Genomic DNA, 14,534 nt, shown 5'->3' with positions numbered 1-14,534 from the left:
TGATGTGTTAATTTCCCAGGGCTACTATGGCAAAGTACCACGGACTGGGTGGCTTAAAACCACAGAAACGGTGGGGCATGGTAGCTCACGCCTGTAATCCCAGCACTTTGGGAGACCGAGGCAGGTGGATCACCTGAGGTTGGGAGTTCGAGACCAGCCTGGCCAACATGGTGAAAACCCATCTCTACTAAAAATACAAAAATTAGCCAGGCGTGGTAGCGGGCGCCTGTAATCCCAGCTACTTGGGAGGCTGAGGCAGGAGAATCACTTGAACCCAGGAGGCAGAGGTTGCAGTGAGCCGAGATCACGCCATTGTACTCCAGCCTGGGCAACAAGAATGAAACTCTGTCTCAAAAAAAAAAAAAACCACAGGAAACATTGCCTCACAGCTCTAGAGGCTAAAAGCCCCAAATCGAGTTGTCATGCAGGTAATGCCTCCTCCGAAGGCTCTAGGGGAGGATCCTTCCTTACCTCTTCTAGTAGCTCCAGGGGTTCCTTGGCTTGTGGCAACATAACTCCAGTCTCTGCCTCTACTTCACATGGTCATCTTATCCCTGGGTCTCTCGTCTTATAAGGACACCAGTCATGTGGCATTAAGGGCCTACCTTAATTAGTTACCTCATCTTCACTAATTATATCTACAACAATCCTACTTCCAAATAAATTTACATTCTAAGTTATTGGATGTTAGGACTTCAACATATCTTTTTGAGGGACAAAATTCAACCCGTAACAACTAATATAATGATAAATAAATGTACTGGTCTTTGAAAAGAATATGAGAAAAATTCAACCAAGTAGGTTTAAGTTAAAGAGGAGAATGTTTTGGACATGCCAAGGAGGTAAATGTAGCTTCAGGCATAGTGGGATCCAGGAGCTCAAATACCAATCAAAGGGCTTGATATCTGTCAGTCTCTAAATTCCACTTTGCACTGTGCTCAGCTTCATGTTCAGCAAGATTTCTCTAAGTGGTAACTCCCAGAAATTGTGGGTTTACATTACTCTTACACTTAGAATCCCTATCAAGTGCAAGTACAGCAGACAAGAACTTTTCTTCCGGTTTTTGCCAAATATATAATTGAATATTATAGCAATACTTGGGGTCAGGTAGCTAGCTGAACCTATTGCTGTGCTAACTGGCTCAGCCTGGTCCCATGTCCACACCTGGGGTTGGGAGTAGACATAGGGGCAGCCCTTTCTACAACTCAAAGCCCGAGAACAAGGAAGAATGATACCAAGGAAAATCAGAAAGAGGAGTGGATATATGGCTGGAAAATCAGAAAGAGGAGTGGATATATGGCTGGAAAATCAGCAAATACTTAGCACAGATAGTTTTTTGTCCCCTTTTTTCCCAGGAGATGCCAAGCAAGCTAATGTCAAAAGTGACATCCATCTCGACTGATTCTGTGAGAAACAACACCAGACAGAGTATTTGGCACATAGTAATCGTTCAATAAATGTTTCTCAAATTGAACTGAGATTTTCCTTTATCTGGTGTCTTTCTGGCCCTCTCTGGGCATCTCTTCCTTTCTTTTGATCTAAGTGTCATGCATTTCTCCTCAAGTGCATCCCTCTTTTCTCATAACTGAAAGTTGTAAACTATTCTAAATATAACTTGTCTTTTATTCTTCTTTCACAAAAGTATAATCTTACCATTGGTGGACAAAGACTTACTATGTAAAGCTACATGACTGTTATGATTGTGATGACAATGTGTTTGAATGCCACCTTTCTCCCCAGGTTCCCACCGAAGTCCTCAGAAGATGTGTGATTTATAAGAAAGAATATTATGCACAGAAAAATCCCAACCATTCATTTTCTGCCATTCTCATGTCACCCAGTGAACAGATGTTGGTCAAAGAATAAGTCAACAGCAATTGGGTTCACCAGCTTTCGCCAACGGATCATAAAAGAGTTCATGATTTTAATCAAACTTTGTCATCCATCCAGAACTTAATAAATGAATTTCCACCAAAAGGAAGTTTAAGCTTCTGAAAGTTACCTAGCCCAAGAGTAACACAGTGAACTGTGGGTTCAGAAAGAAAATAAAAATCAATCATGACAATTATTTTACTAAATTATCTTGAACTGCAGTGTATCACAAAGGCTCAGGTAAATGTCGACTGTCACACCAACAAGCAGTGCTGTTCCCATCACTGACCTTTTTCTTGTTAAAATGCATGTCAATATGCAAAATAGAAGTGTTCCATATGAGAACTGAATGCACGATCCATTTCGAGAATTTCCCGAAATAATCTGCAGGAAATGGAATTCAAGGGACAATTCGGTTTATCTAAAGACATGTACAAACAACCTTTAAAAATTGTCTTGTCTGAAGATTCGCTCCTTCAGTTTGTCAGCTCCTGTTTCAATGGATTCAGATCTGAGCTTGCTTCAAAATAAGATGCAGTGGAGTGGGATGTCCTGATGGCAAAACTTCCTGAAATATCTCATTTATACACAGGTCACTTCTCTGCCAACTTCCATCATCTAGAATATAACTGAAAACCCAGTGAAAAGCAAGAGAAATGGTCCTTTGAACAGCCCATATAGATGTAGTCAAACTCAAGCACTTTGCTAATTAGAGAGCTACAGTCAGAACCTACGGACTCCGAACTCTTCTTAAAAATCTAACGATCTCGGTGTAACAGTGAAGGGCCTATCAGAAATCAGATGGCTCATTTAGACTGGGATAATTCAAGGGCAGTTCAGTAAAGGCACTATTTACAAAGGGTTTGGTGTCAGAAATTTGAAGGAGCTGTTACCATCCTGGGGTCTGAAGGAAAAGAGGAGGGCATTGTTCCCAGAAGCAGGAACGAGGAAGAGCTCTGTGAAAAAAGGCTACCTGAGGAGGAATGATGACCACAGAGGAAACGACCAGCCAAGGCAACCCCAGAAAAAGTGAGTCTAGGAAACAAATATCCCGGCCTCCTCTCTTCCCTCTTATTTCTTGCCAGCTTGCCTAGCTGAAAGGCAGTGAGTTAGGGAGCCAGTTGATGAAGCCCCTAAAGTTCAGCTTTGCAGCCAGAGAGCAGGGTAGGACAGGGTGGCAAATGGCCCTGCCGGGGCAAATAGAGCATGACGTATACGCTTGGTTGATCACTGTGGGTTTTTCAGCCCACAGTACATGTGGGGAAACTAGAAGCAACTGGTGCTAAATGCAGTACATGGTCATGCCCAGAGGGAACATCTAACAACGACAAAGAAGAAATCAATTTTTCCTGCAGATACTGATATTCTAATATGTGAACAGGAATTTTTGAAAATTTCATTCAAAGCTACAGATTATCTCCCCAAATGAATTCAAATAGAAATCATACAGAATGGGACCATTTAGGATTGGGCCCCAATTCTCCATGGTGCCAGAGGACATCCCTGTAGTACTGATACCTTAGTAATTTAATAGCAAGTAGTCCAGAAAAGCTTTTAAAAATCCATAAACTTATCTTAAGCAGGTAGAGACATTTATGAATTTTTTATAGGGCTTTTGTCCCATAGTAGTTAAGATTTATTTGCTAATTTATGAAACACACAGTAATAATTACTAACATGTTATTGAGCTCTTACTATGTACTAGGCACTTTACACACAAAGATCATCTCATCCTCACCCCAGCCTTATGAGCAAGCATGATTATTTCATTCCTATTTTACATATGGCAGTTAAGTAAGTTGCCCAGGGTCCCACAGCTGGTAAGACACAGTGCCAGGTTTAAACCCAGGCAGTCTGGCTCCAGAGTCTGTCCTCCTAACTAGACACACAGCCTCTCTAGCTCACATTAACAGCACCTGCTATGTGTAAGCACAATGCAAAGGAGATGAGAAAAAAAGAAAGAGAGAGAGAGAGAGAAGGAAAGAAAGAAAGAAAGAAAGAAAGAAAGAAAGAAAGAAAGAAAGAAAGAAAGAAAGAAAGACAGACATCCGTGGCACCTCAATGAGTCTATAGTGCAGAAAAAGTATATTAATAATAAGAAAATGGCATATTATTTTTCTATTGTCATGTAACAAATTACCACCAATTTAGCAGCTTAACATAATGAGCTCTTCCCATTCATGAGCTCTCAGTTCAGTTGATCAGAAGCCCAAGCGTGGCATGACTGGATTCTCTTCTCGGGATCTAACAAGACTGAAATCAAGGTGTTGGTTAAGCAGCATTCATATCTGGAGGGTCTGGGGAAGGATCCATTTCCAAGCTCATACAAGTTATCAACAGAATTCAGTTCCTTACAGTTGTAGGACTGAAGTCCCCATTTTCTTGCTGGCTCACAACTCATAGAGGCCACCCACACTCCTTGCCATGTGACCCCCTCCATCTTCACAGCCAGCATTGGAGAATCTCCCTCATGCCAAACCCCACGCATTCTTTGACTCTCTCTACAGGAAGAGCGTGAGCTCCTGCAAGGACTCACCTGATTAGGTCAGGCCCACCCAGAATAATCCCCTTATCCTAATGTCAACTAATTATGCATCATGATTACAATGATAAAATCCCTTTTTCCATGGGCGTGATATCTTGTCATAGTCACAGGTTCCTCCCACACTTAAGGGAAGGGGATTACACAAGGGTGAGGGTCAGTGAAAGTCATCTTAGAATTCTGTCACCAACACCTGGCAATGGTGACATGAGGCATTGATGTAAGATGGTCAAAAAGCAGTGTGGAGCTGGCCAAAATGACCTTGTAATAAATTATATATATAACATATTATAGTGATATGTAATTATAATAACATATTATAGTGATATGTAATTATAATTACATATTATAGTGATATGTAATTATAATTACATATTACATATAATATGACATTTATATTATAGTATATAAATAATATTCATATCGTTTATATAATATATAAAAATTTATATTTTATATGTATATATTATATATAATATATACTTATATATTGTATTAGTCCATTCTCATGCTGCTATAAGGACATACCCAAGACTGGGTAATTTATAAAGAAAAAGAGGTTTAATGGACTCAGTCTCACGTGGTTGGGGAGGCTTCACAATCATGGCAAAAGGCGAAGGAGGCACAAAGTCACATCTTACATGGTGGCAGGCAAGACAGCCTGTGCAGAGGAACTGCCCTTTATAAAACCATGAGATCTCATGAGGCTTATTCAATATCACTAGAACAGCATGGGAAAAACCCACCCCCATGATTCAATTACTCCCCACTGGGTCCCTCCCACTACACACGGGGATTATGGGAGCTACAATTCAAGATGAGATTTGGGTGGGGACACAGCCAAACCATATCATATATATAGAAACTTGAGTTGCAAGTTTTCCACAGTGGTTAAAATTTATTTGTCATAACTTATATATAAGTTTTATATATATTATATATAATGTAAATATCTATTATATATATCTATATAACATATAGAGATATATATGTATTAGAGAGACAGAAAGTCATTAATTAACCTTGCAAACCTGGAGTCAGACTATGGGGATCCTCCTTGGGCTCAGCCTCTACTGTTCAAGTTGTTTAATTCCTCCAAACCTTGGAGAAGCTTCCTGCTCTGATGTCCAATAAGTGACAGTGTATTTCTCATAAGGTTGCTGTGAGGAGTAACAATTAAATCCATGTGGCTTCCTAGCACAGCACCTGGCAAGTAGGCACTGGGTACTCTTAGCTATTAGAATTAATATTAGCATTGCTGTTAATATCTTTATTGCTATTCATATTTGAGTGAAATAAGCCTAGACTGAGTTCACAGCACAGCTGAGAAAATTTCCATTGCTTGTGTGGTTTAACATGGATTCTGGGAGCAATAACCCTGGTCACTGATGCATCAACTCCGGAATAAATGCCAGTAGCCGCTGGCAAGAAAGGAACAAGAGCATCCCATATTCCAGCTCCATTTACAAGATGGCTTATTGCTTTTATAGATCCTTCAGACAATGGCACAAAGGCTTCCAGAGAGAAAAGCCTGAGATACTCTAATACGTATATGGACAGGAACATTTGTAAGATTCTTCAAAGCATATGGTCTCCAACCAAAGCAGACAAGCAACTGGAAACAGAAAAAGTTCTCCTCCTCTATCTATTTAAGCTGTAACAAGCTTCTCTTTTGCATTCACTTTAATTTAAACAATGTTGTATGTCAGGCTACTTCCTGCAAGTTGCAACTCATTTCAGCTCCTTTTGCATCATCACTCAAGAGAAGGCACTCACGGAGACAACTTGTGGGGGTTGTTTCATTATTGGGGACTGTGTCCTTTCCAGAAGCATCATCCTCTTTAACTGGTGAGGAGTGTTTTCTGATTTTTTTCTAGAGCAGTGTCCTCCAAAGTGGAAAATAAGCTAAAAAAGATATTAGACCTTCTATTTATACTTACTTCAAACTAAAAATAAGAAAGAAATTAAACTGTGTTATATTTTAATAAGCAGCTTGACACTTGCCTCACTCCCTCTGCGTCGGTTACATATGGTATTGCAGAAATTCTGAGAGAAGGTGGGAATTCTACAACTCAGAGGAATTGGGGATGGGGGAGGCAATGGCATTCTTTTTTTTTAAATTATACTTTAAGTTCTGGGATACATGTGCAGAACACGCAGGTTGTTACATAAGTATACGTGTGCCATGGTGGTTTGCTGCACCCATCAACCCATCATCCACATTGCGTATTTCTCCTAATGCTATACTCCCCAAGCCCCCCACCGCCCCTGCAACAGGCCCTGGTGTGTGATGTTCCCCTCCTGTGCCCATGTGTTCTCATTGTTCAGCTCCCACTTATGAGTGAGAATGTGCAGTGTTTGGTTTTCTGTTCATGTGTTAGTTTGCTGATAATGATGGTTTCTAGCTTCATCCATGTCCTTGCAAAGGACATGAACTCACCCTTTTTTATGGCTGCATAGTATTCCATGGTGTATATGTGCCACATTTTCTTTATCCAGTCTATCATTGATGGACATTTGGTTTGGTTCCAAGTCTTTGCTATTGTGAATAGTGCTGCAATAAACATATATATGCATGTGTCTTTATAGTAGAATGCAAATCAATAAATGTAATCCAAACAGAACCAATGACAGAAACCACATGATCATCTCAATAGATGCAGAAAAGGCCTTCAATAAAATTCAACACCCCTTCACGCTAAAAACGCTCAATAAACTAGGTATTGATAGAACATATCTCAAAATAATGAGACTTATTTATGACAAACCCGTAGCCAATATCATACTGAATGGGCAAAAGCTGGAAGCATTCCCTGTGAAAACCAGTACAAGACAAGGATGCCCTCTCTCACCACTCCAATTCAACATAGTATTGGAAGTTCTGGCCAGGGCAATCAGGCAAGAGAAAGAAATAAAGGGTATTCAAATACAAAGACAGGAAGTCAAATTGTCTCTGCAGATGACAATGGTGTTCTTACTGCCTCTAGCCTACAGCCTATTGAGGTTTCTTGCAATTTACATATGCCTAGTAATGTGGATTCATAGACAGCATTATCACCTCTTAACTGTAGCAGCTCTCACAAAAAGGACTAGTGGCTTAAAGATTCCTACAGAGTAATCTGAATTGAAGGAAATTTTAACAATGCAAGCATCTGCATGCAAGGAGAAAATGGCTGTAACTTCTTCCACCATTAACAGGAGCTTTTTATCAGTTATATTGTGATGTAAAAAAAAAATGATGATGAGCAACTCGGAGTTGTCAAAACAAACAAACAAAAAAGGAAGTTATCCAGCAGATTATGTAACATATAGATTTACATTTAAAACCATGATCTGATATTTTCTGTACTAGAATATAGGCTCCAGAACAGCAGGGATCTTGTGTTTTTTCATGCTTTTTACTCATATTCTTAGCTTGGCACATAGCAGGTGTTCCATAAATATCTATTAATAAATAACTTAATCGGTAATGATGAGGTTTACATTTTTCAGAGATAGCCTCAATCATCTCTCCCATTCCATAGGCTGGCTTACAATGTGATCTTGCTATTCCCTCATCAAGAAGTATTGTCTAGGCCTGGCGCGGTGGCTCATGCCTGTAATCCCAGCACTTTGGGAGGCTGAGGTGGGCAGATCACGAGGTCTGGAGATCGAGACCATCCTGGCTGGAGATCGAGACCATCCTGGCCAACATGGTGAAACTCCGTCTGTACTAAAAATACAAAAATTAGCTGGGCGTGGTGGCAGGCGCCTGTAGTCCCAGCTACTTGAGAGGCTGAGGCAGGAGAATTTCTTGAACCTGGGAGTCAGAGGTTGCAGTGAGCCGAGATTGCACCACTGCACTCCAGCCTGGCGACAGAGTGAGACTCTGTCTTAAAAAAAAAAAAAGTATAGTCCAATTCCCAGCCCTTGAGCCAAGGCAGGCTTATGACAGCTTTGATGGATAGATTATGACAGAGGGAATGCTACGTGACTTCCAAGGCTGTCAGGAAAAGCCACACAGCTTCCCTCTCTGGTTTCTCCTGAGATGCTTATTCTGGAGGAAGCAAGAGCTGCTATTCAAGAAGTCCAGCTACACTGAGACCATCGTGCTGAAAGGGTCACATGAATGCTCTGACCAACAGCCCCAGTTAAGGTCCCAAAGCTGCCAGCCATGGCAATGGCACAACTTGGACATCCTTCAAATGACTATCGCCTCAGCTTCATCCAATATCAGACTGTACTACATGAGGACCTCCAAGTGAGAACCAGTCAGCTGAGCCCTTTCCTAATTCCTGACCCAGAAATCATGAGCAAAACAAACTTGTGAGTTTAAATCACTAAATTTGGGGATCATTTGTTACATGTTACTAGATAACTAAAACAATAAACCTCCTCCCAAATACATGTTATGGCTCAATATTTTTTATTTTTTATTTATTTTATTTTATTATTATTATTTTTTTGAGACAGAGTCTCACTCTGTTGTCAGGCTGGAGTGCAGTGGCGCGATCTCGGGTCACTGTAACCTCCACCTTCCAGGTTCAAGTGATTCTCCTGCCTCAGCATCCCGAGTAGCTGGGATTACAGGCGCATGCCACCATGCCCAGCTAATTTTTGTATTTTTAGTACAGACAGGGTTTCACCACGTTGCTAGGATGGTCTTGATCTCCTGACCTCGTGATCCACCCACCTCAGCCTCCCAAAGTGCTGGGATTACAGGTGTGAGCCATCACGCCTGGCCTATTTTTTATTTTTTTGAGATGGAGTTTTGCTCTGTCTCCCAGGCTGGAGTGCAGTGGCTCAATCTTGGCTCACTGCAACCTCCTCCTCCCAGGTTCAAGCAATTCTCATGCCTCAGCTTCCAAGCAGCTGGGATTACAGGCACCCGCTACCAACCCTGCCTAATTTTTTGTATTTTCAGTAAAGACAGGGTTTCACCATGTTGACCAGGCTGTTCTCAAACTCCCGACCTCAGGTGATCCGCCCGCCTCAGCCTCCCAAAGTGCTGGGATTACAGGTGTGAACCACAGCACCCAGCCATGGCTTAAGATATTTTTTAATAATACTATGAAGCCATCGCAAGTCATGAAACATGTAAAACTAATAAGCATGAGGTTCATTTCTAATACTAATTTTATTTAGTGAGAGCAATGATATTTTGGTACTATTCACAAATAGAATAATTAGATTACAAGTAATTTCAGTCTTATCTTATCAATTTGTAATAGTCCTAATGTTTGTGTCCACCCAAAACCCACATATTGAAATTCTAATCTGCAAAGTAATAATAGGTTGGTGCAAAAGTAATTGCGGCTTTTGCCATTACTTTTAATGGTAATGCCAATGGCACAACTAGGACATCCTTCAGATGACTGCAGCCTCAGCTACAGCCAATTCGTTTTAATGGCAAAACCACAATTACTTTTGCACCAACCTAATATTAGGAGGTGGGGCCTTTAGTGGGTAATTGGGTCATGAGAGTGGAATCCTCATGAATCCTATTCCCTCATCAAGAATTGCAGTCTGGCCAGGCATGGTGGCTCACGCCTGCAATCCCAGCACTTTGGGAGGCTGAGGTGGGCAGATCACCTGAGGTCAGGAATTCAAGACCAGCCTGACCAACATGATGAAACTCTGTCTCTACTAAAAATACAAAAAGTAGCCAGGTGTGGTGGCAGGCACCTGTAATCCCAGCTATTTGGGAGGCTGAGGTAGGAGAAACACTTGAACCTGGGAGGCGGAGGTTGCAGTGAGCCGAGATCATGCCACTGCACTCCAGCCTGGGCAACAAGAGCAAAATTCTGTCTCAAAAAAAAAAAAAGTTTAGTCTAATTCCCCAGCCCTTAGGGCAAGGCAGGCTTGTAACTGCTTTGATGGATAGATCCTATTCATAAGGATTCCACTCTCATGACCCAGTTACCCACTAAAGGCCCCTTTTGTCATGTGAGGATACAATAGAAAGTCAGTAACCTGCAGCCTGGAAAAGGACCCTCATCAGAACCTAACAATGCTGGCACCCTGATTTCCGACTGCCAGCCTCCAGAACCATGAAAAATAAATGTTTGTCGTTTAAACCATCCAGTCTATGGTATTTTTGTTACAATGGCTCAAACTGAGTCACCATTTAAAATTATAACTGCTTATGTATGCTTTCTAGTGGACATAAGATATCAATACTTCAGTGCAACTATATAATTTATAAATAAGTATACAAATATTGGGAACGCATGTTTAAAATATTTCAAACTGAAATGTAAGATTAAATTGCTAGCTTAGTAAATGAAGAAAATAAATCAAACCTCTCCCAGCATCCTGCACAACATTTCAGGAGGTTCTTGGACTTTTGTCGTAGAGACCTGGCCTCACTTTAATGAATCCCATCTTGGGTATCCAGCAGGCAATGTGCACAGTGCTTGTGTGCCGTCTATGCTGTAGTTGCCAGACCTCTCGGATTCATCCCTGTTCTGCTTCTCACTCCCTCTGCACATTTAGGCAAATTACTCTAACCTTCCCCTCCACCCTTTTTCTTGAGACAAGATGGAGTACAGTGGTGTGATCACAGCTCATTGCAGGCTCAACTTCCCAAGCTCCAGTGATTCTCCCACCTCAGCCTCACAAGTAGCTGAGACTACAGGTGTGCGCCATTGCACTCAGCTAATTTATTTTATCTTATTGTTATTATTATTATTATTATTAGAGACAGGGGTCTCACTAGGTTTCCCAGGGTGGCCCCGAATTCCTGGGCTTCAGTGATCTTCCCACCTCAGCCCCCCAAAGTGCTGGGATTAGAGGTGTGAGCCACCACACCTATCCTCTAACTTTTTTCTGAGCCTCAGTTTCCTAATCTGTAAAAGCCGACTTATAAAACTAGATAGCTCGTAGGGTTATCGTGAATATCAAAGGAAAAACTTTCAGTAAAAAAACCTATTCAGCACTGTATGTGCGTAGCAGACTCAGCACAGGTAGTCAACACTCAATAAACATCAGCTGCATCTTCATCCTCATTATTACGAGGTGCAACCTCCGAAAGAACACATGAAAGACAGGAAAGGCATGCACAATGGGGCCATAGAACAGATGTGATGGTCCTAAGGACTCGAATGGGGAAGATGCTAACTCTTATAAAGAGAAAAAAGAATAAAAATCATGAAACTACCACAGTACCAAGTGCAAAAAAATTCTGGGATAGCAGTGATTTGGAGAAATACATTGGTGAGAATATGAAGTTCTGTAAACTTTGGAAAGTAATCATCTGTGTTCATTTAAATAGAATTATACATACCCTTTGACCCAGCAATCCTACTTTTGGAAATATATACAAAAGCAATAGTGTACAAGAATATGTTAAAAAAATGATGTGTGTATGTGTGTTTATGTATATATGCATACATATATACATGCGTATACTTGCATGCATTTGTGTCTGGTTATAACACCATAGAAAAATGACTAGAAGGATATGCACTAAGCTGTTAAAATTAGTTACTTTAAGAAAGGTGAAGATGGAGAGGAATAGAGCAAAAAAAAATTCCTTATGCACTAAATTGCTACCCTTGCTATAAATCACTGGTATTTATATTTTATTTTTTTAATAAAGAAACTAGAGAACTTGAACTTTCACTGTGTTATCTTAGATAAAGCCACAATAAATCACACCCTTCCTTCTCCTGAAGAGGAGTTTCTGGTCTTTAAAAGATGAAGTTCCAAATGGTGGATCCTCGTACCTTTGACCACTGGGGATGGGTGGTGTAAGTGTGGGAGAAAAGGAGATGGGAGAGAGAGGAAAATCATTCAAAAAGTCAAAATCTTGGAATTTTGCATTTCACAGTCATGTAAAATAAACCAAACAGGCAAAAAGCAATGATGAGAACTTCTCTCACATAAAATATCTCCTATTATATTCCCCAAATTACAAACATATTTGAGATTTGCCAAGTACATATATTCTAGCACGTTAAAAAAAGAAAATACACCATTTAGATAGACTCAGGATATTTTTTAAGTACCTACCAACTGTCAGTCACCCTCCAGTTGCTTTCAAATATCAATTTCATCTCCAGAACATTCCAGTGGTTGAGTCAGCAAGCACTCCTAGTCATTGGCACTTTAGTTTGAAATACCATCATGAGCCACTCCAGTTTCTGAGGGAGATTGTTCTGGAGTACAGGGGAATTTATCCTAAAGGAAATGTTTTATTTGGGATTCTTTTGGCAGCAGATGTCAACATCTAATTTAATCTGATTTTAGCAAAAAAGGGACTTTATTGTCTTACTTATCATGGAATTTTTTGCAATAAGCCTACCTCCCAGGACCAGATCCAGCCATTCCAAGATCTCATCAGAATTCTTTCTCTAATTTTCATCTCTGCTTACCTCAATGCTGGCTTTATTATCTGGGTGACTCTCCCTTCACAGTAACAGAGCATCCAACATGCATTCTATGCACTTTGTAGCCCTAGTGAAAAGATGTCTTCTTGTTCCCCATAAAGTCCATTGAAGTACATTGTCACATCTGGAACCAAGGAGGAAGAGTCAAATCTATTCAAACTCTTTGGACTGGGATGAGGGAGGCATGGTTCCTCAAAAGGAAATTCGAGATGTTACTATCAGAAGGTCTGGACTTGGAGTAAGCAAAGAAACATACGTCTGTTTCAGGGAATAACAAGAAGAAGTGGTTTTGGCCATGGTGTCCTGCAGACTTCCAGGAACCCCTCTGTAGCACAAAGCCTGCCATGTGGTGAATATGGCTATGAGTGAGAAATCAGGGAGCCCCAGAAGGTCACACGAGGGTAATGGAAACAGCTGGCCTGCTGATTCAAAGTCTAGGTTTGGAATCCCCTGATGAATCCTACACTCTTTAGAGTTTGAGAAGCTTGGGTTCTGAGCTCTGTTAAAAAAACAAACAAAAAAAAGGATACCCCTGCTATACCTGCCCACAAACCTATAGACTTGAGAAGGACATAAAGGTAGGGCTTATGAACATGGGCTCTGACAACAAACCAGGGCCGTCTCCCTCCTATCCTACCTGCCACCCATTAGCTTGTGATGTGTGGAAGTGATTTAACTTTCCTGCGTTTCATTTTCTCATCAGGAAAATGCAGCTGATTGCCAACTACATGGACTTCGGGCCAGCATTAGTGTTTTCTTCAAGAGTTGCATAGGGGAGCAGCTAAGAGGGTGGGGAATGGAACCCCATGTTTAGGAGGAGTTTGCTCTCCTTCTTACCAGTGAGGTGAACTTGCTCTGAAATTGTTTCTTCACCTGGGAAGAAGTAAAGTTAATGATAGCACCTGCCTTCTACAATTTTCTGTAGGATTAACATCACAGGCGTTCTGCACTGTGCCGGCAGATAGCAAGCACTCAACATATGGCAGGTGCTCAGGCTCTCACTCAGATGCAGGTCTCCTGAGCTCAAGGCTTTGTGTCTGTCTTAGCTGAGCTGTAACATAGAACAGTGTCTGGCACATAATTGATGTCCAACAGATATTTGTCACAGAAAATGCTGAATGCTTGTCATAAATTCAGTATCACCTCAACTCAGCCTTCTCTTCTACAACTTCTCCTACTTCCCAAATTTTCTGATTCAGATTTTATGTTCAATGCATAGTTATCAAGAACCTATTTTGTTGCAGGCACTCATCTACACTCTGGGAGCGGAGCTGTAAATAAGACATGCAAAGAAGTTACTCCTGGGAGTTCATATTCTCCTTGAGAGAGGGAGGGGAGTTGTATATCCAGTGGTGATAAGGTCTAAGAAAGAAACAAAGGGCATTGATGACAAGAAGTTCAGGGGTGGGAAGTCCAAAATGTGTGATCTGGGAAGCTTCCGGACAAGATGGCTTTTGAGCTCACTCCCAAAAGATAAAAGGAGCCATGAAAAGGGCTAGTAGAAGGGAATTCAAGGTGGAAGTCCTGAGGTGGCATTATGGATTGAATTGTGTCCCCGAAAAGATACGTTGAAGTGATAACTGCTAGTACCTGCAAATATGGCCCTATTTGGAAATAGAGCCTTGGCAAATATAGTCAAGTTGAGTTCTACTCAATTTAGGTGGGCCCTAATCCAATGACTGATGTCTTCATAAGAAGAGGAGAAGAGATGTAGAAACACACAGGGAGGCAGAGATGGGGACAAAGCACCC

General features: G+C 41.1%; 1 long non-coding RNA gene across 1 annotated transcript in view; it reads right to left on the bottom strand.

The window, feature by feature from the left end:
• Nucleotides 1-13,939, bottom strand: part of LOC134757805 (uncharacterized) — a 29,574-nt gene extending 15,635 nt beyond the window's left edge. The window contains exons 1-2 of the long non-coding RNA XR_010132298.1: nt 13,621-13,939; nt 12,769-12,907 (exon numbers count right to left, since the gene is read on the bottom strand). This is a non-coding gene — a long non-coding RNA (uncharacterized lncRNA). The remainder of the gene's footprint in view (nt 1-12,768; nt 12,908-13,620) is intronic.
• Between the last annotated feature and the right edge of the window lie 595 nt (nt 13,940-14,534).

This window comes from Gorilla gorilla, chromosome 21, assembly GCF_029281585.2.
Source record: "Gorilla gorilla gorilla isolate KB3781 chromosome 21, NHGRI_mGorGor1-v2.1_pri, whole genome shotgun sequence".
NCBI lineage: Eukaryota > Metazoa > Chordata > Mammalia > Primates > Hominidae > Gorilla > Gorilla gorilla.
The sequence above is the reverse complement of the archived record's forward strand: the minus strand, read 5'-3'. Positions and strand labels throughout refer to the sequence as shown.